Source organism: Coregonus clupeaformis, chromosome 6 (assembly GCF_020615455.1).
Source record: "Coregonus clupeaformis isolate EN_2021a chromosome 6, ASM2061545v1, whole genome shotgun sequence".
Lineage (NCBI taxonomy): Eukaryota > Metazoa > Chordata > Actinopteri > Salmoniformes > Salmonidae > Coregonus > Coregonus clupeaformis.
Window position 1 is genome coordinate 47,731,815 of NC_059197.1, and position 26,239 is coordinate 47,758,053.

The window sequence follows — 26,239 nt, forward strand, 5'->3', positions numbered from 1 at the left end:
AAAGTATTTATCTTCAACTCACAATCTGTGGATTCTATTCGATTAGATAGATTCAAATTGTATGTTAAATACCACAGCATAGTTGAAAGATATCTAACGCGTAGAAATCCGAAGAGGGTGGCCAGCAGAGATAGGTGGGGTGGGCTGAGGGAAGCTGAGGGTTGGGATGTGGAATTGGAGACAATTGGAAGTGGAGTTGCTGGGCTGGGGATAGAATGACGGTCAACGATAAAAGTCAAAAATTAAGTCCCCCCAAAAAAAGTGTGTTCGAATGACACTGAGGGGCATCGTTGTTACTTCTAATGCCTGTTTGCCTGAGGCTTATGCCGCGCAGGTGTTTGCACGCATGTACACATGCATATACACACACTCGCATTCAAATGTGCTCACGTGCACACACACATACACACATGTAAATAGTGCCATACATGCACTCAAACATATTCAGTTGGCCTTGCTGTCATGATTTTTGTTGTTGATGTCTTTTGTTTTTTGCATTGTTGTTTTCTTTAGTTTTTCTATCTTTTCCCTTTTGCTCATTTTGTTGGTTGTTGGTGCATTGGGGGACAGGGGGTCTTGGGGGTGGGGAATGTAATTATTACATTTAATTTTGTGACGTTTTTTTGGAGTGTGGGGACTGTGCGGGGGGGCTCGGATGGTTGAGGGCAGTTCTCTGGGAACTGTGGGGGGGGATCTTGGAGGGCTGGTGACCTGGTGGTTGGGAGCTTGGGCGGTGGCTGATAGGTCGCTGGTTCGGGGGGGGGTCCCGTTTTTGACCGTGTGGGAGATTTGTCAACGTGCCCTTGAGCAGGGCGTTGACCCTGGTTGCTTCTGTGGGTCGCTCTGGATGGGGGTCTGTTAGATGACTGAATGTAATGTAAAGATTGAGCGGCTTCACTGCAAGTAGAATGTATGTTTTAATATTCAATAAAATAAATGAAAATAATTAGAAAAATTAAAGCACTAGGACCCCTGGATTTATTCGGACAATATTGCTAATACTGCTACCTGTAATGCCGTAGTGAGGTAAGATCAGATAGGATAAGATGAGATAAACAAGATTGTCCTTGAGGACAGAATTGTCTTGTAGGCCTACAAACAAGGCTGCTATATCAAAATGATTAATACTGTCACGACTTCCGCCGAGGCTGCCTCCCCTCCTTGTTCGGGCAGGTTTCGGCGGAAGTCGTGACAAATGCTTTCAATGTACATTTTACTCACTACATATGTACAGCATAGACACTGCAGTACAGTCTGTGAATCAGGAGCTTGTTGGTATATTTATTGTATTCGCATTAATATATTTGATTGAAAAAATCAGAATAATGTGTGTATCTGTTCAACAACCTGCTCTTTGTAGCCAGCAGCATACCACCCTGCATCCCACTGCTGGCTTGCCTCTGAAGCAAAGCAGGGTTGGTCCTGGTCGGCCCTGCATGGGAGACCAGATGCTGCAAGTGGTGTTGGAGGGCCAGTAGGAGGCACTCTTTCCTCTGGTCTCTTTGGGATGGGATGTTAAACGGGTGTCCTGACTCTCTGTGGTAACTAAAGATATCATGGCACTTATCTTGAGAGTAGGTGTAGGACCCTGTTGTCCTGGCTAAATTCTCAATCTGTCCCTCATACCATCATGGCCACCTAATCATCCCCAGTGTCCAATTGGCTCATTCATCCCCCTTGCTCTCCCCTGTAACTATTCTCCAGGTCATGCGGTAAATGAGAATGTGTTCTCAGTCAACTTAACTGGTAAAATAAATAAAATATTTTGGGCCGTGCTTGCCTAAGGGAAGAAGCTAGTATTCATAATCAAGTGCTCCGAATGGGAGGGGTAAGCAATATATATTTTTGGAATAGCCTGAAAGGTTGCCTGTAGCAAAAGCTGTCTCACACCCATAATTTTCATGGCAGTGTGTATCAGATGGGCCATTTTAGGTCTTAAACCAAACATTGCATCATCTTTACCATGTCTTCATCTGTAAATTCATTGGAAAGGGTCCATCAAGTTGTTAATATCTGAACAGAGATTACTCATCATGATCTTTCCAAGACAAGACAGGTCATAACTATAGAAGTCAATGAAACAGGTCTACAATAGCAAAAGATCTGTTAGGCAAAGTTTTTTTAGGAACCAGTAGCATTATGATGAACATTTCCATAGGGATGTGACAGTTCAGTATGTAAATCTTCATCTGGAAAATAAGGCACCACAGGTCATCAGGCCCATGTAAATACAATCTCCTCATTCTAGTTCTGTGCAATGGCCTCTTTTTAAGAACTTTAATGACATCTTTCGGATCAGTTTCCATTCTAACTTCACAGTCATCCACATGTCAACTGAATTGCAACATTATCAGTTGCAGCTGTCGTATCTGCTGGTATGTTAGTGAAATTGATGTTGGTGAATGCTTTCAATGAGTCCCACAGTCTCCAAGTTCATTGTTGGGAAATAAGTCTGCATTCTCTTATGGTGTTTCTTTATCTCCTAATGTTTTCTCTTCCTTGTGGCAGGTATATGATTGACACACAGGTAATGCAAATTCCAGCTTACAGTGGTTAATTTCACCCAAGATGCAAGTGATATAGCCTACTTTTGGTGGGCATTGTAATGGTTGGATATGACACCCTTGTAGGATCACTAAGTGAAGGGTTGCAACCGTAGAGTTATATTGAATTTACCTGATTATTTATGAATAACTCAACGGTGCTGTTACTACAGTATTGACACTTTTATTAATAGTCATCATAATGATGCAGGAAACACTATAATTTATTCACAACCCAACCTGCTGTCAAGGCTCCCTACTAAGATAGTTACAAAGTACATGTGAGGAGTTGAAATCAGCACTTCACGCCTTCACTCTGGCTGTTCTGTGTACACTATAGTGGTATGATGATGAATTCACCCGAACTGGCTCAGCTTGATATGCCTTACAGATGTAGGATCTTAATTTGGTCACTCTTTTGCTGCTGAGAAGTTTCCTGCACAGCAGGAAATGCAAACTTGTAGTGTATTCAAAGTTTTAAAAGTATTCTAAAGTTTGTAATTTCCAATTTAAAATGTCAGACTTGATATTCCGTAACAAAAAATGTATCAACCACTACAGAAAATTCCCATTAATTATAATCCACATACTAATTCACATTTCCTGTTGCTGCAGAATTGTTTTCCTGCTGTAGCAAACTGGCTCAAATTAAGAACCTACATCTGTAGCTGTGTGCAACCTCCACAGGGCTTTTTCTCCCTCTTCATTAGTTTTCCCCCATGAAGCGTGGATTAGAGTGGAGCTGGGCTGGCACAGGCCCTGAGGCCCAGACCTCACTACACAGGTGTTAATACTGTCCTGCGGCCTTAATGGTTGTAATAAAGCCAGTAAAAATTGTGCATCTGTCTGTTGGCAACACACATTTCATGTCGCATATGAACACAAATACTTTCGTAGACATATTTCCAGGCAATGGGGCTGATGCCAAGAAAATAAGGTTTATTCAAGTTTTCCGTAACAATGTGAATCATTAGTCTACGGGCAATGCAGAGTAGCATGGAAAATTACTTTTTTGAAGTCAAGAATTCAAATATGTTGTAGGCTAGTGTGTTTGTCAACATCAAGGACTGTTATCAAATGACCAACCTCTCCTGCCTGCAATCAATGAGCCTAGTTTTAATAGCATTGGTGAAGTTGCTAATCATTTATTCACCAACACTTTCAATAGGGTCCCCAAACAGGCATGTATAAATCAGCAATTATTTAGTCTTTAATTGCCCAACTGATAGTGGTGTCAACACATCTGCAAAAGCCTTTCACTGTTGGGACATCAGTGACAGAATCACATTAACATAACATATTTGTTTGGCTACATGTTTTCTTGACTGCCTCATTTACTATGGTTCTGGCTTCCTTTTGTGTGAGCCTTTAAGTTATTTACTCTTGTGAAATACAAGTCAACCCTTTTCGCCAGCCCTCCTGGCTATGGGAGTGTGTAATCGATAAGGCTATTACACCAGAGGATTGTACAACGTTATTAAATTCTCCTGCTCTCTCTGTGTTCTCTCTTCTGGGCCACAGAGCTTTATGTATGGGCTCTGTCCCCTTGCCTTTTGTCCAAATCATGAACTACACACGTCCCAGGCTCCCTGATGAAAACATCCTGGGCGAACGCTGTCTTGCTCAGCAACTTACAGGGAAGAACAAACGTGTCAGCTGCCAAACTCGGGCTCGCATGAGTGAGCGGGCACCATTCTTGTTGAGCAGCCATGTAAGCCATGTCATCTTTGGTCCTATGACCCCAGTCAGTCAGGAAACATGCAGAAGAACATCTTTACCAGTGCATGTGATGATTCCTTTTGAAATCTTATCAAGCTGGCGGTTGTATTTGTCGCAACAATTGCAGAGCTTACCCCAGATGACCCTATTCCTACATTTTTGGTGTGTCCTTTAATCTTTATTGCTGATACATGTCTTGGTTTAGAAATGTAGGGATTCACAGGGTCTTGTGTGCCACTAAATGTCAAAATGGTTTATAGAGAAATGCTCAGAGGGTGTCAATGTAAAGAAGATAGAAATGTCATGGCAACCCTGATCACAGACCGACAGGTTATATAAATCATATCATACATTTATGATTTCATCTTTCAAATCTACTCTGTACTGGTATGCATTTGGCAAGTTTTTACCATTCTTTTTTATATCTTTAGACTCAGACTGAGCAGCATACCTCCTAACTTTATAAACTAGGCCTCCATTTTCAAATACACAACAATCAAATATTGTCAGAAAGATAAAGTGGGATTCTGACTGCCACCCAGCATAACCAGAATACCAATGAACCATGAAAACAGTGTTACATTAATGGCATTCCTGCACACCATTTTCTAGTTTACATTTTTGTCATTTAGCAGGCGCTCTTATCCTTTTTCTAATTTTTTAATTTTTCTAAATAGTTAAGACATACTGTAGTGAGGTAAGCAATAATTGTAGCTTGTGTTGTGCATCATTGAAGTATGCTTTAAATACTGCAGAGAAGTGATTATCTCTGAGCATTAGTAGCATATACCATGTGCAAGGTTCCTCAGGAGGGCTGGCAGAGTCCATCTATAATATCTATGTCAATGGAAGCGAGGAGGGGTGTGTTTTAACATCTGCATTAATAACCATGCTGCTCTTCCTTTGTATACAGTACACAAATCTTGGCCTGCTAAGTATTCATACCGCCCTGTGAAGGCAGATCTGATTTAATGATTATCTTGGATCATTAGTACCGTACAGTGCATTCGGAAAGTATTCAGAAATACCTTATTTACATAAGTATTCAGACCCTTAGTTTTGAGAACCTTCCAGAAGGACAACCATCTCTGCAGCACTCCACCAATCAGGCCTTTATGGTAGAGTGGCCAGATGGATGCCACTCCTCAGTAAAAGGCACATGACAGACCATGAGAAACAAGATTGTCTGGTCTGATGAAAACAAGATTGAAATCTTTGGCCTGGATCCCAGGTGTCACGTTTGGAGAAAACCTGGCACCATCCCTACCGTGAAGCATGGTGGTGGCAGCATCATGCTGTGGGGATGATTTTCAGCGGCAGGGACTGGGAGACTAGTCAGGATCGAGGGATAGATGAACGGAGCAAAGTACAGAGAGATCCTTGATGAAAACCTGCTCCAGAGCGCTCAGGACCTCAGACTGGGGCGAAAGGTTCACCTTCCAACAGGACAATGACTCTAAGCACTCAGCCAAGAAAATGCAGAAGTGGCTTCGGGACAAGTGTCTGAATGTCCTTGAGTGGCCCAGCCAGAGCCCAGACTTGAACCCGATTGAATATCTCCGGAGAGACCTGAAAATAGTTGTGCTGCGACTATTGGGTATTGTGTGTAGATTTGATCAGGGAAAAAAAACTGCTTAATCTATTTTAGAATAAGGGTGTAACTTTGCAAAATATAGAAAAAGTCAAGGGGTCTGAATACTTTCCGAATGCACTGTATACCAGCGAAGGTTCCTCAGGAGGGCTGGCAGAGTCAAACTAGAATATCTATGTCAATGGAAGCGAGCAGGGGAGTGTGTTTAACATTTGCATTAATAAGAGGTAACCATGCTGCTCTTCCTTTGTATACAGTACACAAATCTTGGCCTGCTAAGTATTCACACCTCCCTGTGAAGGCAGATATGATTTAATGAGACATATTCTGTGGTTTGGATAACAGAGTTTGGGGAATCTACAGTTACAGTACAACCCTCTATCCAATATACTGTAAATAAAATACGTTTTTAATGAATTTTTGTTATTTCTCAAAACTACCAGACATCATGAACTTAAGATTTACCCTGATGTTGTATCTATTATACACTCATGGACAGTTTATTAGGTACACCACCCTGTTCATGAAAATGGTTCGCTCCTACGGACAGTGAGTCACGTGGCCATTGCTTGCTATATAAAACAGGCAGATAGGCATCGAGGCATTCAGTTACAGTTCGATTGAATTTTAGAATGGGCAAAACAAGTGACCTAAGCGACTTTGAGCGTGGTATGATCATCGGTGCCAGGCGCACCGATCTAGTATCTCAGAAATGTCCGGCCTCCTGGGCTTTTCACACACAACAGTGTCTAGGGTTTACCGAGAAGAGTGCAACAAATAAAAACTTCCAGTCAGCGGCAATCCTGTGGGCGAAAATAGCTCGTTGCTGAGAGAGATCGAAGGAGAACCGCAAGAATCGTGCAAGCTAACAGGCGGGCCACAAACAGGCAAATGACGGTGCAGTACAACAGTGGTGTGCAGAACGGCATCTCGGAACGCACAACTCGTCGGTCCTTGTTCACGGATGGCCTATTGCAACAGTCGACCATACTGTGTTCCACTCCTATCAGCTAAAAAGAAGAAGAAGCGGCTCCAGTGGGCACGCGATGACCAACACTGGACAGTTGAGGAGTGGAAAAACATTGCCTTGTCCGACGAATTCCGGTTCATGTTGCGTCATGCTGATGGCAGAGTCGGGATTTGGCGTGAGCAGCATGAGTCCATGGCCCCATCCTGCCAGGTGTCAACGGTACACGCTGGTAGCGGTGGTGTAATTGTGTGGGGAATGTTTTCCTGGCACACATTTAGTCCCTTGATACCAATTGAGCAACGTTTGAATGCCACACCTTGGAGAATCCAAGCCCGAAGAAGTCAGGCTGTTCTGGAGGCGAACGGGAGTCCGACCCGGTACTAGATGGGTGTACCTAATTAACTGGCCACAGAGTGTAGATATGCCGGCTAGTATCTGTGTCAGTGTGAATCTCTCAATTCAGAGCTATTATTAGTCTAAAATAGCTATTATTAGAGTTAAAGATATTGCTTAATCTTGCTTAAATCCATAAATGCTTTACAGCAGGGGTGTCAAACTCATTCCATTGAGGGCTGAGTGTCTGCGGGTTTTTCCTTTCAATTCAGACCTAGACAACCAGGTGAGGGGAGTTCCTTACTATTTAGTGATCTTAATTCATCAATCAAGTACAAGGGTGGAGCGAAAACCTGCAGACGTTCGGCCCTCCGTGGAGTGAGTTTGACATGTGCTTTACAACTACTCTCCAGGGGTATGTAAGGGGATTCAGGTCGTTTCTTTTTTTTGGGTGAGGGAGGGGGGATACTTTTATCAACAAAGCCATTTATCTACTTCCCAAGAGTCAGATGAACTCATGGATACTATTTTTATGTCTCTGCATCCAGTATGAAGGAAGTTAGAGGTAGTTTTGCGAGCAAATGGTAACTAGCGTTAGCACAATGACTGGAAGTCTATGGTATCTACTAGCATGCTAGGAGTAACCATAGACTTCCAGTCATTGTGCTAACGCTAGTTAGCAACTTCCTTCAAACTTCATGTAGAGACATAAAAATGGTATCCACGAGTTCATTGCCAAAATCCTGAAGTTTCCCTTTAAGCCTCTCAAGGTTGACAAATGCTAAGCCTTTTGAAATGTTCCTCTGCTTTTGTGTTGATCTTTATCTAACACGTATGGCATGTCCTTGTTCTTTCTTTGGTCAATATAAACTCTGGTCGAGTTCTTTTCTACTATCTCTGTTGCTTCACTTCTCTCATTGTCTTGGAAACAATAGATTGTTTGTTAAGCGTTAGTTCTTTGTAGACAGACATGCAGAATGGCTTTTACATTGACCTCTTACTAATGGATAAGGTTGTTTATCTAGCGTAGATGGAACCAAACAAGTCATACGTCTTGAAGCAGTATATTGGCTTACTTTTTGAGCCCCAGGTGTTTATCCAAGTGCATCCATATGTAAACAAATGAAAGAGCATGCCTAAATCATTATTGCCACCAGAGATGAGTCTGTGTTCAAAACAGTCAAGGTTTCAAATAACAAAAGCCATGATGGTATCTTACCTTGCAGTGAAATTGGCTGTTTGTCTTTGGATATCTTTCACAGTGGGTATCAATGGTTTGGGAAACAAATAGAGGGAGAAATGCAGGGGTGTAATAACTTGATGGGTTTCCCTGGGCAATCAGCAATAGACCACAATGCAACTCATACGGCATATGAGTAAACACATTTGTTGCATGTAGCGTTTAGTCGTTTTGATAAGACTTTGAATAATTGTCCCCCAGCCGGCCTTGTAAGGGCCTTCTCCATTCTCCATCTCCACATTGCGTCTTTTCCTCAGTCTGACTGTACATAATGCCTGCCCACTCAATACACAATAGCCTCTCCGGCTCAGCCGCGGTGATCTGGCATTTACAGAGAGAAAGGAAGCCCCTGTCCATTGATTCTCAGCTATGTCACCGATCCCTGGCTCGACGTGCTGAGTCTCCCTCCTGGAATAGAAAATTGAGATGTCTGATGATGAAAAAGGGATGGAGATGGAGCGGTCTCTCTTCCCTGCTGCCTGGGCTACTGTAACTCAGGAACTGGAGATGGATAGAAATATCTCTGAGATTGGCTGCATTGCTCTGTCATGTTTGGAGAAACGTTCAACAGTGTCTTCTTCTGCCAGAGTCTTACCATAGCCGGCACGCATGGTATGGATGTTGGCTTAGACCTGACCACACCCACTTGTCAAGTTAGTTATTTTGGCTTTGACAAGGGATGCTGGGATTCTGTAGCACACCTAGGGGCGTATCAGCGTGAACACTGCTACATGATGGATCATGACACATGGGAAATAATATGATGTGTCTTAGGGAGGGATTCCGTTGGCCAAAGAAGAAAGAGAAGACTCCATTTTGAACTTTGTTGGTCATTAAATGGTTCAATTGTAAATATCTTTAATTTAACTGGATTATTCAAATAGTTAGTCAGGCTTACACGTTCTACCTTTTCTAAATGTGGCATTTTTCCACGTTCTTTCAAGTACCCCAAAGCCTGTGGATGTAGAGCAATATTGTTTTGAAAATGCATGTTGAATTATTGTTTTGTGAATTGCTGGTCTATACACCTACATGTATTCTACATGGTGGTTTACATGCTTATGGTAGTGTAGTGTGGGTTTTTCCACAATAATGGTTAGGTGAATATATTTTATTTATTTAACCTTTATTTTGACAGGGAGTCATGCTGAGACTAAGGTATATTTTACAGATGAGCCCTGTATACACATCAATACACATCAATATTATATCAATATCAATATGTGTATACCTACTTCAGAAGCTGTCATGTTGTACTGGGAAACCACAATAATTAATCTAAATCACTATTTCGTTTTTTTTTGGTAATTGAATGGATGATTGACATAATTATTTATTTGGTTGGGAGAAGTAAAATAAACTGTTGTCGAGCAGTTTTGTTCCTTCACATGACTGAGGGCTGTAGATAACAGGCACAAACTCCTAAATGAACCAACGTAAATGCTTAATTTGGTTTCCAGTCCAGTATAGAGATTAGTTGTTAATTAATAGGCTAAATGAAGTGTGACAGAGAGAGATTAGAAATCCACCTCCCCCACAGAATCTTAGACACAATAATCTCTCACGGAATTCCGAGGTACGCAATGAATTTGAAAACATATTTGAAGAATATTAATTCAAATTAGATTCGATTTGTTTAAATCACATGCTTGTCTCATTAAAACCGATAATTTTCTTTAATTGTGCAGCTTTATTTTCCAGCACATTTAAGAATCTCTTTGACTCGGAGCATAAGAAAAAGGCCTCAACCCCATATAAGCAGGCCTATAATAAAAATATGTGCTATATATACTGGGAAATGCCAGATTTGTGTCGAGGAACCTGTCTTCTGCTCTGGATTATATGGAGCACTGTGAATACTGTATGCATACTCGCAGCAGATGATTTTGCTTCAATTGCTGAGGGCAGCTAACACCAGGGGTGTTTCACAGATTTTGCTAGATCTCCATGGGTATTTGGCATTGCTTTACTCAAGGTCACGTCCATGGAGGCAAAGAGGGAGATCCAGTATCTCTTTTTGCCAGATATATTGATACAAGGAGTCAGATCTCTGAAGACAGAGGAAAAATAAGTAATCCTGGCAATTCTACAAAGATTAATTCCTTGAACTTAAAGTGTAAAAACCTTAGGTGTAAACCTTAGATCAAATTGTATTTGTCACATGCGCCGAATACAACAGGTGTAGACCTTAACGTGAAATACTTACAAGCCCTTGACTCGGTACCGGTACCGAGTCAATGTGCGGGGGTACAGGTTAGTCGAGTTAATTTGTACATGTAGGTAGGGGTAAAGTGACCATGCATAGATAATAAACAGGGTAGAAGCTGTAAAGGAGCCTTTTGGACCTAGACTTGGCACTCCGGTACCGCTTGCCGTGCGGTAGCAGAGAGAACAGTCTATGACTTGGGTGACTGGAGTCTTTGACAATCTTTTTGGGCCTTCCTCTGACACTGCCTAGTATATTGGTCCTGGATGGCAGGAAGCTTGGCCCCAGTGAGGTACTGGGCCGTACGCACTACCCTCTGTAGTGCCTTGCGGTCGGATGCCGAGCAGTTGCCATACCAGGCGGTGATGCAACCGGTCAGGATGCTTTCGATGGTGCAGCTGTAGAACTTTTTGAGGATCTGGGGACCCATGGCAAATCTTTTCAGTCTCCTGAGGGGAAATACATTTTCGTGCCCTCTTCACGACTTTCTTAGTGTGTTTGGACCATGATGGTTTGTTGGTGATGTGGACACCAAGGAACTTGAAACTTTCGACCTGCTCCACTACAGCACCGTCGATGTGAATGGGGGCGTGTTCGGCCCTCCTTTTCCTGTAGTCCATGATCATCTCCTTTGTCTTGCTCACATTCAGGGAGAGGTTGTTGTCCTGGCACCACACTGCCAGGTCTCTGACCTTCTCCCTATAGGCTGTCTCATCGTTGTTGGTGATCAGGCCTACCACCGTTGTGTCGTCAGCGAACTTAATGATGGTTTTGGAGTCGTGCTTGGCCACGCAGTCGTGGGTGAACAGGGAGTACAGGAGGGGACTAAGCACGCAACCCTGATGGGCCCCCTTGTTGAGGATCAGTGTGGCAGATGTGTTGTTGCCTACCCTTACCACCTGGGGGCAGCCCGTCAGGAAGTCCAGGATCCAGTTGCAGAGAGAGGTGTTTAGTCCCAGGATCCTTAGCTTAGTGATGAGCTTTGTGGGCACTATGGTGTTGAATGCTGAGCTGTAGTCAATGAACAGCATTCTCACAAAGGTGCGATTGAGATTACGTCATCTGTGGATCTGTTGGGACGGTATGTTAATTGGAGTGGGTCTAGGGTTTCCGGGATGATGGGGTTGATGTGAGCCATGACCAGTCTTTTTTACACCAATGGTTAACTAGAAATGTAAAAACACATCAGAGCAAATGCAGAGAAGAGAACATCTGAGATCCGTCTGAATGAAAACCTAGCTGCCTGACACGTAATTTCACAGCAATTGAATGTCATTGTTTTGAAGAGTTCTCCTCTGGTTTCCGTTTGTCAAATGGAAGTGGCATTTCCTTTTGAAAATACTCTCTCCTCAGCAGAGAATTTCCATTTAAATAGCTCTGCATCACTGTCTGTGATAAACTGTATTTTTAGTATTAGATTATGTCCATGAATGGATCTGCACATTGACTCAGACACCTTGACTCTACCCGATCAATACATCAATCTCAATATATACAGTGAATTCGGAAAGTATTCAGACACCTTCCCTTTTTCCAAATGTTGTTACGTTACAGCCATAATCTAAAATTGATTAAATAAACATCTCATCAATCTACACACAATACCCACTAATGACAAAGCGAAAACAGGTTTTTAGAAATGTTTGCAGATTTATAAAAATAAAAATAACAGAAACCTTATTTACATAAGTATTCAGACCCTTTGCTATGGGACTCTAAATTGAGCTCAGGTGCATCCTGTTTCCATTGATCATCCTCAATGTTTCTACAACTTGATTGGAGTCCAGCTGTGGTAAATTAAATAAATTGGACATGATTTGGAAAGGCACAAACCTGTCTATATAAGGTCCCACAGTTGACAGTGCATGTCAGAGCAAAAACCAAGCCATGAGGGAGTGCTAGTGAGCAAGCCATGGAGTAGGTCACATTTTTCAGAGCTCCTGCTGTGAAATTGCATTTATTTAATACTTTCTTTGCGCTTTGACCCAAAAAGAACTAAGAAACACAGCCTTTGAATGACGTGCTTTACTTTGTTCAACTTTTATTTTTGTTTTAATTAGTAAATGGCGCATAACCTGCAAAGGTTTAAGTTCAGCGGAGTCACTGACAAAAGAGAAAACACTAGACCTAAGACGAGGAGCTCGAGTTCTTCAACAAGTGGGAGCAGCGGCTCCTCCCCTTGGCTCTGCGAAAAAGGCAGAGATTCTTGCTGCCCTCAGGGAGGACATTTCATCTAAACTCAAGTCGGAACTAAAGGAGGCGTTCAGTGAGGACTATAATTGTATTAAGTCGGAGTCACAAGCAGTCAAGAATGAACTCGCAAAGTATACAGCAATGGTTCGTACTGAACTGGATACAGTTAAGAAAACTGTCTCTGACATGGAGCAAGGCTTGTCAACATACTCGGACGACACGACTGCGCTTCAAACCACGGTTAAGAAGCTCGAAACTGATGTGGCTAGCCTTAAGGAACAATGCATACATTTACAAGGACATATGCGAAGATCCAATATCAGGATCATGGGGGTAGCTGAGGACACGGGCTCAAGTTCTACTTCATCGGTCTCAAAGTTCTTGAAGGAAGCCCTCAAATTGGATAAAGACGTCCTTGTAGACCGCTCACATTGGGGCTCTCAAGCAAGAAAGCCTGGCGGAAAACCTTGCGTCATTGTGGCTAAACTACACTACTATCGGGATTGTATTGATGTTCTTCGGCGTGCCAGAGAATTTTGCCCACTTCCATGCAACGGAGCTCCCATCTCTATCTTCCCAGACTATGCCCCTAGCGTTGCTCGTGACCGTGCCGCTTTCAATGATGTCAAGAGTCGACGGACCGACGTTCGGTATGGTGTGGCTTATCCTCCCCGGCTCTGTATAACATACAACGGCTCCGAGGAGTTCCAAGACCCCAATAAGGCGATGGCCTTCGTAAAGGTGAACATTCTACCGAGGTCGGATGAAGCAAATGGCTGAATTTTCACCTATTTGGCGATTAGGGTGATGGACGAATGTGTTTACCACTGCAGACTCAGTCTCTCTTTTGTAGATACTGTATAGCGTTGCCAGTGGTATCAGTTGTTATTGTTATTATTAGGTAAATCAACGTTAGTGAACATTGTTGGTACCATCGGTTGATGTTGTTATTATTAGGTAACGTTAGTGCCTTAGTTCTGGTGATTCAATTCTCCTTTTGTTTTAATGTTTTATGTAATTACCATGAAGCTGCTCATTTCTATTTATCGATGGTACCCATATCCAGAGTAGATAAAGCACAGTTCTATTATTAGGTTATGTAATTTCCTTAAAGACGTTGCTGCTAGTGGTATTGCTGTAAGATGTGATTTATAAATTGTTATATACTTTCTTTTAAAACAGCCTCGTTTTGGGTTGTAAATATGTATTTATTATTTATTTATTTAAATCCTTCACTATTTCAGCAGGGCTCTCAACTCGTTAGGTTTAGTGTTCCCCGCTACAAGCACATCATGTGTGGATATCTTTGCGTGGGGATTAGCGGTTACCTTTTTCCATTAGATGACCAGGGTTGGTTTTCTTTTTCATACCAGACTTCAGAGTATTGTTTGTTTATGTTTTTTATTCTTCTTCAACTTTTGTTTTTTTAATTAGCTATTTTTGGATAAAGAAATTAATGGATCAGTTGTTATTGTAATCTGGCATCTATCCATCTTTTAAAAAATCTCCATAGAAACTGATATCTGCTTTTATCTGGAACAAGAAAAACCTGTGGATACTTAAGAGCGTATTGCAGAGATCTCGCCCCCCAGGGCGGTCTAGCACTTCTGAACTTTCAATATTATTACTGGGCAATATAAGAATCATTCTATATTGAATGACAGAAATCCCTGATGTTACAGGCCCGAAATGGTTGACCTTGGAGATCTCCTCCTGTGGCCCCACCTCCTTTAGCTGCCTTACTCTGCTCAAAACTTGCATTAGCTGAGCCTGTTTCCAAATACAATAAAAACCCTATTGTGAAACATTCTCAAAAGATCTGGAAACGGTTCAGGTGATAGTTTGGTCTCAGTGTACGTTCAACTTCTGCCCCATTTATTAAAGAACCATACATACTCTCCATCATTATTTGACCGGGCTTTTCATATCTGGTCTAGAAAAGGGATCTCCTCATTGAATGACTTCTACATTGATATGGAGTTTGCATCTTTTGAACAGTTAGTACAAAAGTTAGATATTCCTAGGTCCCATTTCTTTAAAATTTTGTCTTGTCCATTCACCCTCTGAATGGCAAACACACTATCCATGTTTCGATTTACTAATTTGGCCTACTGGTGGTTTTATTTGGCCCTCCAAATTTTCTGAGCAAAACAAAAATATACACTACCGTTCAAAAGTTTAGAAATGTCCTTGTTTAAAAAAAAAAAAAATCAAATTGATCAGAAAAACAGTGTAGATATTGTTAATGTTGTAAATGGATATTGTAGCGGGAAACAGCTGATTTTTTATGGAATATCTACATAGGCGTACAGAGACCCATTATCAGCAACCATCAGTCCTGTGTTCCAATGGCACGTTGTGTTGCTAATCCAAGTTGATCATTTTAAAAGGCTAATTGATCATTAGAAAACCCTTTTGCAATTATGTTAGCACAGCTGAAAACGGTTGTGCTGATTAAAGAAGCAATACAACTGGCCTTCTTGAGACTAGTTGAGTGTCTGGAGCTTCAGCAATTGTGGGTTCGATTACAGGCTCAAAATGGCCAGAAACAAAGAACTTTCTTCTGAAACTCGTCAGTCTATTGTTGTTCTGAGAAATGAAGGCTATTCCATGCGAGATATTGCCAAGATACTGAAGATCTCGTACAACGCTGTGTACTACTCCCTTCACAGATCAGCGCAAACTGGCTCGAACCAGAATAGAAAGAGGAGTGGGAGGCCCCGGTGCACAACTGAGCAAGAGGACAAATACATTAGTGTCTAGTTTGAGAAACAGACACCTCACAGGTCCTCAACTGGCAGCTTCATTAAATAGTACCCGCAAAACACCAGTCTCAACGTCAACAGTGAAGAGGCGACCCCGGGATGCTGACCTTCTAGGCAGAGTTGCAAAGAAAAAGCCATATCAGAGTGGCCAATAAAAATAAAAGTTTAAGATGGGCAAAAGAACACAGACAGCGGACAGAGGAAGATTGGAAAAAGTGTTATGGACAGACGAATCAAAGTTTGAGGTGTTCGGATCACAAGGAAGAACATTTGAGAGACGCAGACCAAATTAAAAGATGCTGGAGGAGTGCTTGATGCCATCTGTCAAGCATGGTGGAGGAAATGTGATGGTCTGGGGGTGCTTTGGTGGTGGTAAAGTGGGAGATTTGTACAGGGTAAAAGGGATCTTGAAGAAGGAAGGCTATCACTCCATTTTGCAACGCCATGCCATACCCTGTGGACGTCGCTTGATTGGAGCCAATTTTCTCCTACAACAGGACAATGACCCAAAGCACAGCTCCAAACTATGCAAGAACTATTTAGGGAAGAAGCAGTCAGCTGGTATTCTATCTATAATGGAGTGGCCAGCACAGTCACTGGATCTCAACACTATTGAGCTGTTGTGGGAGCAGCTTGACCATATGGTACGTAAGAAGTGCCCATCAAGTCAATCCAACTTGTGGGAGGTGCTTCAGGAAGCATGGGGTGAAATCTCTTCAGATTACCTCAACAAATTGACAACTAGAATGCCAAAGGTCTGCAAGGCTGTAATTGCTGCAAATTGAGGATTCGTTGACGAAAGCAAAGTTTGAAGGACACAATTATTATTTCAATTAAAAATCATTATTTCTAACCTTGTCAATGACTACATGTCCTATTCATTTTGCTATATTTCCTATTCAAACTCATTTCATGTATGTTTTCATGAAAAACAAGGACATTTCTAAGTGACCCCAAACTTTTGAACGGTAGTGTATGTACAGCTGTGGAAAAAATTAAGAGACCACTGCACATTTTTCTTAAATCAGCATCTCTACATGTATGACAGCCATTCCATTCCAGTGTCTGTTGAATTCCAACACACGCACACCTCATTCTACTAAATTAGGTACTGATTAGGTGATCACATGAACCAAATATTATTTAACGAGGAAAAGTATAAAAACCACTGCTGTGGTCATCACTATCCTCTTGCAGTAGGACCAGCTGGATGGCAGAAACAGTGCTAATAGTACCTCAAAAGTAATATTAATCAAAAAATAACTATTGACCATGCCAAAAGAGTTGAAAAGGAAAGGTTTGAGTGAGGAAAAGAAGGGGTCAATTCTGGCTTTACTGGCAGAGGGATACAATGAGCGGCAGGTTGCTTCTATCCTTAAAATTTCAAAGACGGCGGTTCATAAGAGCAAGTTCAAGCAGCAGACATTGGGGACAACAAAGCTACAGACCGGCAGAGGGCGAAAACGACTCTCTACTGACTGGGATGACCGCCAACTCATTCGAATGTCACTCAACAAATGTAGGATGACATCAAGTGACCTACAAAAAGAATGGCAAACGGCAGCTGGAGTGAAGTGTATGGCGAGGACGGTCGAAACAGGCTCCTAGGGGTAGGGCTGAAGTCGTGCAAAGCTACAAAAGCTTCAAAAGTTCTTCATCAATGAGAAGCAACGAAGAGCCAGGCTGAGGTTTGCAAAAGACCATAAGGATTGGACCGTAGAGGACTTGAGTAAGGTCATCTTCTCTGATGAGTCCAATTCTCAGCTTTGCCCAACACCTGGTCATCTAATGGTTAGATGGAGACCTGGAGAGGCCTACAAGCCACAGTGTCTCACACCCACTGTGAAATTTGGTGGAGGATCGGTGATGATCTGGGGGTGCTTCAGCAAGGCTGGAATCGGGCAGACTTGTCTTTGTAAAGGACGCATGAATCAAGGCACGTACAAGGTTGTCCTGGAAGAAAACTTGCTTCCTTTTGCTCTGACATTGTTCCCCAACTCTGAGTATTGGTTTTTCCAGCAGGACAATGCGCCGTGCCACACAGCCAGGTCAATCAAGGTGTGGATGGAGGACCCTGTCATGACCAGCCCAATCTCCAGACCTGAACCCCATTGAAAACTTCTGGAATGTGATCAAGAGGAAGATGGATGGTCACAAGCCATCAAACAAAGCCGAGCTGCTTGAATTTTTGCGCCAGGAGTGGCATAAAGTCACCCAACATCAATGTGAAAGACTGGTGGAGAATATGCCAAGACGCATGAACGCTGTGATTGAAAGTCAGGGTTATTCAACCAAATATTGATTTCTGAACTCTTCCTAAGTTAAAACATTACTATTGTGTTGTTTAAAAATGAATACTAACTTATTTTCTTTGCATTATTCGAGGTCAGACAACACTGCATTTTTTTGTTATTTTGACCAGTTGTCATTTTCTGCAAATAAATGCTCTAAATGACAATATTTTTATTTGGAATTTGGGAGAAATGTTGTCAGTAGATTATAGAATAAAACAAAAATGTTATTTTTACCCAAACACATACCTATAAATAGTAAAACCAGAGGAACTGATAATTTTGCAGTGGTCTCTTAATTTTTTCCGCAGCTGTATATACACAGTTGAAGTCGGAAGTTTACAAACACTTAGGTTGGAGTCATTAAAACTCGTTTTTCAACCGCTCCACAAATGTCTTGTTAACAAACTACAGTTTTGGCAAGTCGGTTAGGACATCTAGTGGAACAGGTTGAGAGCTTCAAGTTCCTTGGTGTCCACATCACCAACAAACTATCATGGTCCAAACACACCAAGACAGTCGTGAAGAGGGCACGACAAAGCCTATTCCCCCTCAGGAGACTGAAAAGATTTGGCATGGGTCCTCAGATCCTCAAAAAATTATACAGCTGCACCATCGAGAGCATCCTGACTGGTTGCATCACCGCCTGGTATGGCAACTGCTTGGCCTCCGACCGCAAAATACTACAGAGGGTAGTGAGTATGGCCCAGTACATCACTGGGGCCAAGCTTCCTGCCATCCAGGACCTCTATACCAGGCGGTGTCAGAGGAAGGCCCTCAAAATTGTCAAAGACTCCAGCCACCCTAGTCATAGACTGTTCTCTCTGCTACCGCACGGCAAGCGGTACCGGAGTGCCAAGTCTAGGTCCATAAGACTTCTCAACAGCTTCTACCCCCAAGCCATAAGACTCTGAACAGCTAATCATGGCTACCCGGACTATTTGCACTGCCCCCCCACCCCATCCTTTTTACGCTGCTGCTACTCTGTTAATTATTTATGCATAGTCACTTTAACTCTACCCACATGTACATATTACTTCAACTACCTCAACTAGCCGGTGCCCCCGCACATTGACTCTGCACCGGTACCCCCCTGTATATATAGCCTCCCTACTGTTATTTTATTTTACTTCTGCTCTTTTTTTTCTCAACACTTTTTTTGTTGTTTTATTTTTACTTTTTTTGTTAAAAATAAATGCACTGTTGGTTAAGGGCTGTAAGTAAGCATTTCACTGTAATGTCTGCACCTGTTGTATTCGGCGCATGTGACCAATAAAATTTGATTTGATTTGATCTACTTTGTGCATGACACAAGTAATATTTCCAACAATTGTTTACAGACAGATTATTTCATTTATAATTCCAGTGGGTCAGAAGTTTACATACACTAAGTTGACGGTGCCTTTAAACAGCTTGGAATATTCTAGAAAATGATGTCATGGCTTTAGAAGCTTCTGATAGGCTAATTGACATAATTTGAGTCAGTTGGAGGTGTACCTGTGGATGTATTTGAAGGCCTACCTTCAAACTCAGTGCCTCTTTGCTTGACATCATGGGAAAATCTAAACAAATCAGCCAAGACCTCAGAAAGAAAATTGTAGACCTCCACAAGTTTGGTTCATCCTTAGGAGCAATTTCAAAACGCCTGAAGGTACCACGTTCATCTGTACAAACAATAGTATGCAAGTATAAACACCATGGGACCACGCAGCCGTCATACCGCTCAGGAAGGAGACGGGTTCTGTCTCCTAGAGATGAACGTACTTTGGTGTGAAAAGTGCAAATCAATCCCAGAACAACAGCAAAGGACCTTGTGAAGATGCTGGAGGAAACGGTTACAAAAGTATCTATATCCACAGTAAAACGAGTCCTACATTGACATAACCTGAAAGGCCGCTCAGCAAGGAAGAAGCCACTGCTCCAAAACCACCATAACAAAGCCAGACTATGGTTTGCAACTGCACATGGGGACAAAGATCTTACTTTTTGGACAAATGTCCTCTGGTCTGATGAAACAAAAGTAGATCTGTTTGGCCAAAATGACCATCGTTATGTTTGGAGGGAAAAGGGGGCAGGCTTGCAAGCTTAAGAACTCCATCCTAACGGTGAAGCAAGGGGGTGGCAGACTAATGCTATGGGGGTGCTTTGCAGCAGGAGGGACTGGTGCACTTCACAAAATAGATGGCATCATGAGGAAGGAAAATTATGTGGATATATTGAAGCAACATCTCAAGACATCAGTCAGGGAGTTGAAGCTTGGTTGCAAATGGGTCTTCCAAATGGACAATGACCCCAAGCATACTTCCAAAGTTGTGGCAAAATGACTTAAGGACAACAAAGTCAAGGTATTGGAGTGGCCATCACAAAGCCCTGACCTCAATCCTATAGAAAATGTATGGGCAGAACTGAAAAAGCATGTGCGAGCAAGGAGGCCTACAAACCTGACTCAGTTACACCATCTCTGTCAGGAGGAATCGGCCAAAATTCACCTAACTTATTGTGGGAAGCTTGTGGAAGGCTACCCGAAACGTTTGACCCAAGTTAAACAATTTAAAGGCAATGCTACCAAATACTAATTGAGTGTATGTAAACGTCAGACCCACTGGGAATGTGATGAAAGAAATAAAAGCTGAAATAAATCATTCTCTCTACTATTATTTGGACATTTCACATTCTTAAAATAAAATGGTGATCCTAACTGACCTAAAACAGGGAATATTTACTAGGATTAAATGTCATGAATTGTGAAAAACTGAGTTTAAAGGTATTTGGTTAAGGTGTATGTAAACTTCCGACTTCAACTGTATATAGAGTGGGGAGAACAAGTATTTGATACACTGCCGATTTTTTTGGTTTTCCTACTTACAAAGCATGTAGATGTCTGTAATTTTTATCATAGGTACACTTCAACTGTGAGAGACAGAATCTAAAACAAACATCCAGAAAATCACATTGTATGATTTTTAAGTAATTAATTTGCATTTTATTGCATGACATAAGTATTTGATCACCTACCAACCAGTAAGAATTCCGGCTCTCACAGACCTGTTCGTTTTTCTTTAAGAAGCCCTCCTGTTCTCCACTCATTACCTGTATTAACTGCACCTGTTTGAACTCGTTACCTGTATAAAAGACACCTGTCCACACACTCAATCAAACAGACTCCAACCTCTCCACAATGGCCAAGACCAGAGAGCTGTGTAAGGACATCAGGGATAAAATTGTAGACCTGCACAAGGCTGGGATGGGCTACAGGACAATAGGCAAGCAGCTTGGTGAGAAGGCAACAACTGTTGGCGCAATTATTAGAAAATAGAAAATTGAAGTTTAAGATGACGGTCAATCACCCTCGGTCTGGGGCTTCATGCAAGATCTCACCTCGTAGGGCATCAATGATCATGAGGAAGGTGAGGGATCAGCCCAGAACTACACGGTTGGACCTGGTCAATGACCTGAAGAGAGCTGGGACCACAGTCTCAAAGAAAACCATTAGTAACACACTACGCCGTCATGGATTAAAATCCTGCAGCGCACGCAAGGTCCCCCTGCTCAAGCCAGCGCATGTCCAGGCCCGTCTGAAGTTTGCCAATGACCATCTGGATGATCCAGAGGAGGAATGGGAGAAGGTCATGTGGTCTGATGAGACAAAAATATAGCTTTTTGGTCTAAACTCCACTCGCCGTGTTTGGAGGAAGAAGAAGGATGAGTACAACCCCAAGAACACCATCCCAACCGTGAAGCATGGAGGTGGAAACATCATTCTTTGGGATGCTTTTCTGCAAAGGGGACAGGACGACTGCACCGTATTGAGGGGAGGATGGATGGGGCCATGTATCGCAAGATCTTGGCCAACAACCTCCTTCCCTCAGTAAGAGCATTGAAGATGGGTCGTGGCTGGGTCATCCAGCATGACGACGACCCGAAACACACAGCCAGGGCAACTAAGGAGTGGCTCTGTAAGAAGCATCTCATGGTCCTGGAGTGGCCTAGCCAGTCTCCAGACCTGAACCCAATAGAACATCTTTGGAGGGAGCTGAAAGTCCGTATTGCCCAGCGACAGCCCCGAAATCTGAAGGATCTGGAGAAGGTCTGTATGGAGGAGTGGGCCAAAATCCCTGCTGCAGTGTGTGCAAACCTGGTCAAGACCTACAGGAAACGTATGATCTCTGTAATTGCAAACAAAGGTTTCTGTTACAAATATTAAGTTCTGCTTTTCTGATGTATCAAATACTTATGTCATGCAATAAAATGCAAATGAATTACTTAAAAATCATACAATGTGGTTTTCTGTATTTTTGTTTTAGATTCCGTCTCTCACAGTTGAAGTGTACCTATGATAAACATTACAGACCTCTACATGCTTTGTAAGTAGGAAAACCTAAAAAATCGGCAGTGTATCAAATACTTGTTCTCCCCACTCTATATATATATATATATATATAGTGTGTGTGTGTGTGTGTGTGTGTGTGTGTGTGTGTGTGTGTGTGTTTTTTCATTGTTGGATATGAAAGTGTAAAAACACCAGTCATTTTAATTTTGGAAATGTTCCCAAATATTCCCATGTGTATTAGTTAGACACGTTATCATATACAAATGTAAGCAAGGTTTGAAATGATCATGTTTTGGTCAAATACTATTATTGTTTGGGATTCTTGCGGTCAAATTGCAGTCTACAAATCATTTGTAATTATGTTCCGGCCCCCCGACCATCCGCTCACGAAAAAATCGTCCCGTGGCTCATCTAGTTGATGATCCCTGGACTAAATGCTTTAAAATTGTATTTCTCAGGGGGGGCTGCAGCACCCTCAGCACCCCTACTTCCTGTGGCTGTGCTTAACAACTGCTTTGAAAGGTCCGTTTCCTCTCGAGCGTGTACTGAATATGACCTAGTGCTACATCACTCTCTCCCTTCTAAATTAAATCCAACATTAACATTTGTAGCATGGTCCCTGAGATGCATAACAAACGACTCTGCTTTTATTTGGGTACATTTATGCTATTTTATGTTATCAAACTTGAAATTGCTATGGAACTCTTTAGCTGTCGTGATAGGTGGATAATATGCCGCCAAATGCATCGCTTCCAGGTTGTCATTGTTGTGGTGTCATAGGAAATTACAGATCTTAATGGAATATAAAAGTGTGAAACACAAATAGAGCATTTCAAATAGAAGGGTTTGTTCTGCCACTCAATTTGCATTTCATTTACCGAGGCTTAGTTATATATTCATGTCAGGAGAAAGGGATCTGTAGTTATGTTGTGAAAAGAATGCAGTTGGGATATAGTCACTCCACTCAATTTGTTCCCGGTGAGTTCATTTACATTTGACTCTGCATGCTTTGAGTAGAGAGCCGTGTTTTAATGCATTTCACTGACGGGCTTAAAAAACAACAGGAGCTTGAGCATCAAGAGGAAGACGGCACCGCAAACTAATATATTAATCAGCACAAACTTTGAGGAGCTGGCGTTTTTGCAGCGGATCGGTCTGTGTGTATTGTTGCTCTTTTACATTTGTTCAGGCTTCGGAGGTGTTTCAAACATTCCAGGTCACTGTCACGTGTCTGTTCCTATTTAGCAGTCAGTACGTCAACCCTCTTTCTGACGACGCATATATAAAAATGCATATATAAAAATGGAAGGGAGGAAACATTTCCAGGATACCTGCCAGCCAAAGTCATTTGAAATTCAAATGAAGGTCCAAAATGAAAATGCCTTCTGGAAACGATTGATTTCTACCTAAGATTGACAAAGAATCAATGCTGGGTTTGAATAATGGAATAGCTTGAAATGGATAGGGGCGCTCCAGCTCTCTTACAAATATACGTAGATTATGTCGCTCACATATAGAGGCACTCTCTCATACTCATTCTCTATAGTCCTCAAAGGACTCCACTTTCTGGGGAGAGCTTGGTCAATGGTTTTAGGCTAGAGCCTTGTTTATATCTGAACATGTTTGGGTTTCAAGGAGACAATTATTCTATGCTTCCCTTTCTGTTATATTGTGGTTGTTAGGCATTTTTATTCTTCTGTCTGGCGCATCTTACTGTTACATCAGATTTTGGGTTGAGATTGGAACAGCATGTTTTCTGCAAACCTTTGTTAGTGTAGTTAAACTGTAAGTGTGTGTATGTATGTGTGTGTGTGTGTGTGTTATTTGTGTTGTATATTGAACACTTTTGGATGTTGTCCTCTGTAATAACTGTTTGAGGCCACAGAAACGTACTGCTTTTAATGGATTACATTCTGGGCTTTTAACATTATTCTTGAGCTAAAGCTGTTCAATACATGCACATCTAATCTTAATTACAGTAATAGCATTTGTGCTTGAATCAATTTGTGAAAAGGTTTACGGCCTCCACTTCTGCTTACATGCGACTCTAAATTGGGGACTATAAACTCACATGGGGTCATTCAATTGACAAAAGCTTTTTGTAAATGACTGATTCCTTTGCTCTCCTACTTTGTCTGTATGAAGGTTACACCTTCAATGGTGCTACTGCTGTACTGCGTATTGGGCTGACTGATTTCAGGTTGTAAGGTTAAGAGATTTTGAGGGGGTTTGGGAATATCTGATGAAATATATTAAATATTTTGTCTTTTTTTTGCCAACATGCTTGCCAAACAGCTATTGAGAACCACAGTGACATGTATTCTTTGCCTTTCACTGAAGCAATGAAGGTTAAAGTTGAATTCAATGTCACACTGTTTTGTAATTTGTTGAATTTACATATTTAACAAAATGTGTATGTAGGTATATGTATCTTTTTAAACAATTTATGACCTTTCTAATATCTACTCATTAACAGACCTACTCCAACTGTTCAATTGCCTTTCAACTACTAATTGTATACCATGTGTATTCTATTGTAATATAAACTGTACATAGCATTCTGATGTATTCTAACATTTACAACCGAAACACAGAATTCAGGTTGTTGTTCAGATTAAATCCTTGTTTTAAGGGTTTAGTCGTTATGTATTGTAGTACAGTGACAATATTTACAGTTCCTAGTGTTTCACATAGTAAATTAATGCATTGCCTGCAGTGTACCTATAGAGTGACAGATCAGAATTATTTTTACAAAAGATATTAACTGTTTCAGTGCAGCATCATTGATGTTTTTCTACCTTTTTCTTGTTCTAGGTAAGTGGGAGAGCTCTTTATACCTGTGTGTGTACCAGAGGGGGAATGGGGGCACATGATCCTCCTGGGTGTACAGGGACTTCAGAAGAGACACAGTAAGACAACAGCTCCTCACTGTACTCAGCATTACATGATGTTACTGCTCTTCGATTTCTGCTTCTCTCTCCTATGTATCTCACACAAAGAGGAACATTTTCTTTGTATGTTGCATTTCAAGCTGTTTAATTGGGATTGATGTTGTCAAATCAAATGTGTTATTCATAGTCTTGTTTGATGGGGATCTAGGGGCAGAGACTTAGTTTGAGATCCTATTATTGGGATATTGATGATATGTTACCTGTGATGATAGGCTTAACATTACCTAGTACAGTCGTGGTCAAAAGTTTTGAGAATGACAAAATTATTGGTCTTCACAAAGTTTGCTGCTTCAGTGTTTTTAGATATTTTTGTCAGATGTTACTATGGTATACTGAAGTATAATTACAAGCATTCCATAAGTGTCAAAGGCTTTTATTGACAATTACATTAAGTTTATGCAAAGAGTCAATATTTGCAGTGTTGACCCTTCTTTTTTAAGACCTCTGCAATCCGCCCTGGCATGCTGTCAATTAACTTCTGGGCCACATCCTGACTGATGGCAGCCCATTCTTGCATAATCAATGCTTGAAGTTTGTCAGAATTTGTGGGTTTTTGTTTGTCCACCCGCCTCTTGTGGATTGAAGTTCTCAATGGGATTAAGGTCTGGGGAGTTTCCTGGCCATGGACCTTAAAATGTCGATGTTTTGTTCCCCAAGCCACTTAGTTATCACTTTTGCCTTATGGCAAGGTGCTCAATCATGCTGGAAAAGGCATTGTTCGTCACCAAACTGTTCTTGGATGGTTGGGAGAAGTTGCTCTCGGAGGATGTGTTGGTACCATTCTTTATTCATGGTTGTGTTCTTAGGCAAAATTGTGAGTGAGCCCACTCCCTTGGCTGAGAAGCAACCCCACACATGAATGGTCTCAGGATGCTTTACTGTTGGCATGACACAGGACTGATGGTAGCGCTCACCTTGTCTTCTCCGGACAAGCTTTTTTCCGGATGCCCCAAACAATCAGAAAGGGGATTCATCAGAGAAAATGACTTTACCCCAGTCCTCAGCAGTCCAATCCCTGTACCTTTTGCAGAATATCAGTCTGTCCCTGATGTTTTTCTATGGAGAGAAGTGGCCTCCTCGATGCCCTTCTTGACACCAGGCCATCCT

General features: G+C 41.8%; 1 protein-coding gene across 3 annotated transcripts in view; it reads left to right on the plus strand.

Moving 5' to 3' along the window:
- LOC121567481 (limbic system-associated membrane protein-like) overlaps nucleotides 1–26,239 on the plus strand; it is a 1,290,508-nt gene that overhangs the window by 872,452 nt on the left and 391,817 nt on the right. The window lies entirely within an intron of this gene.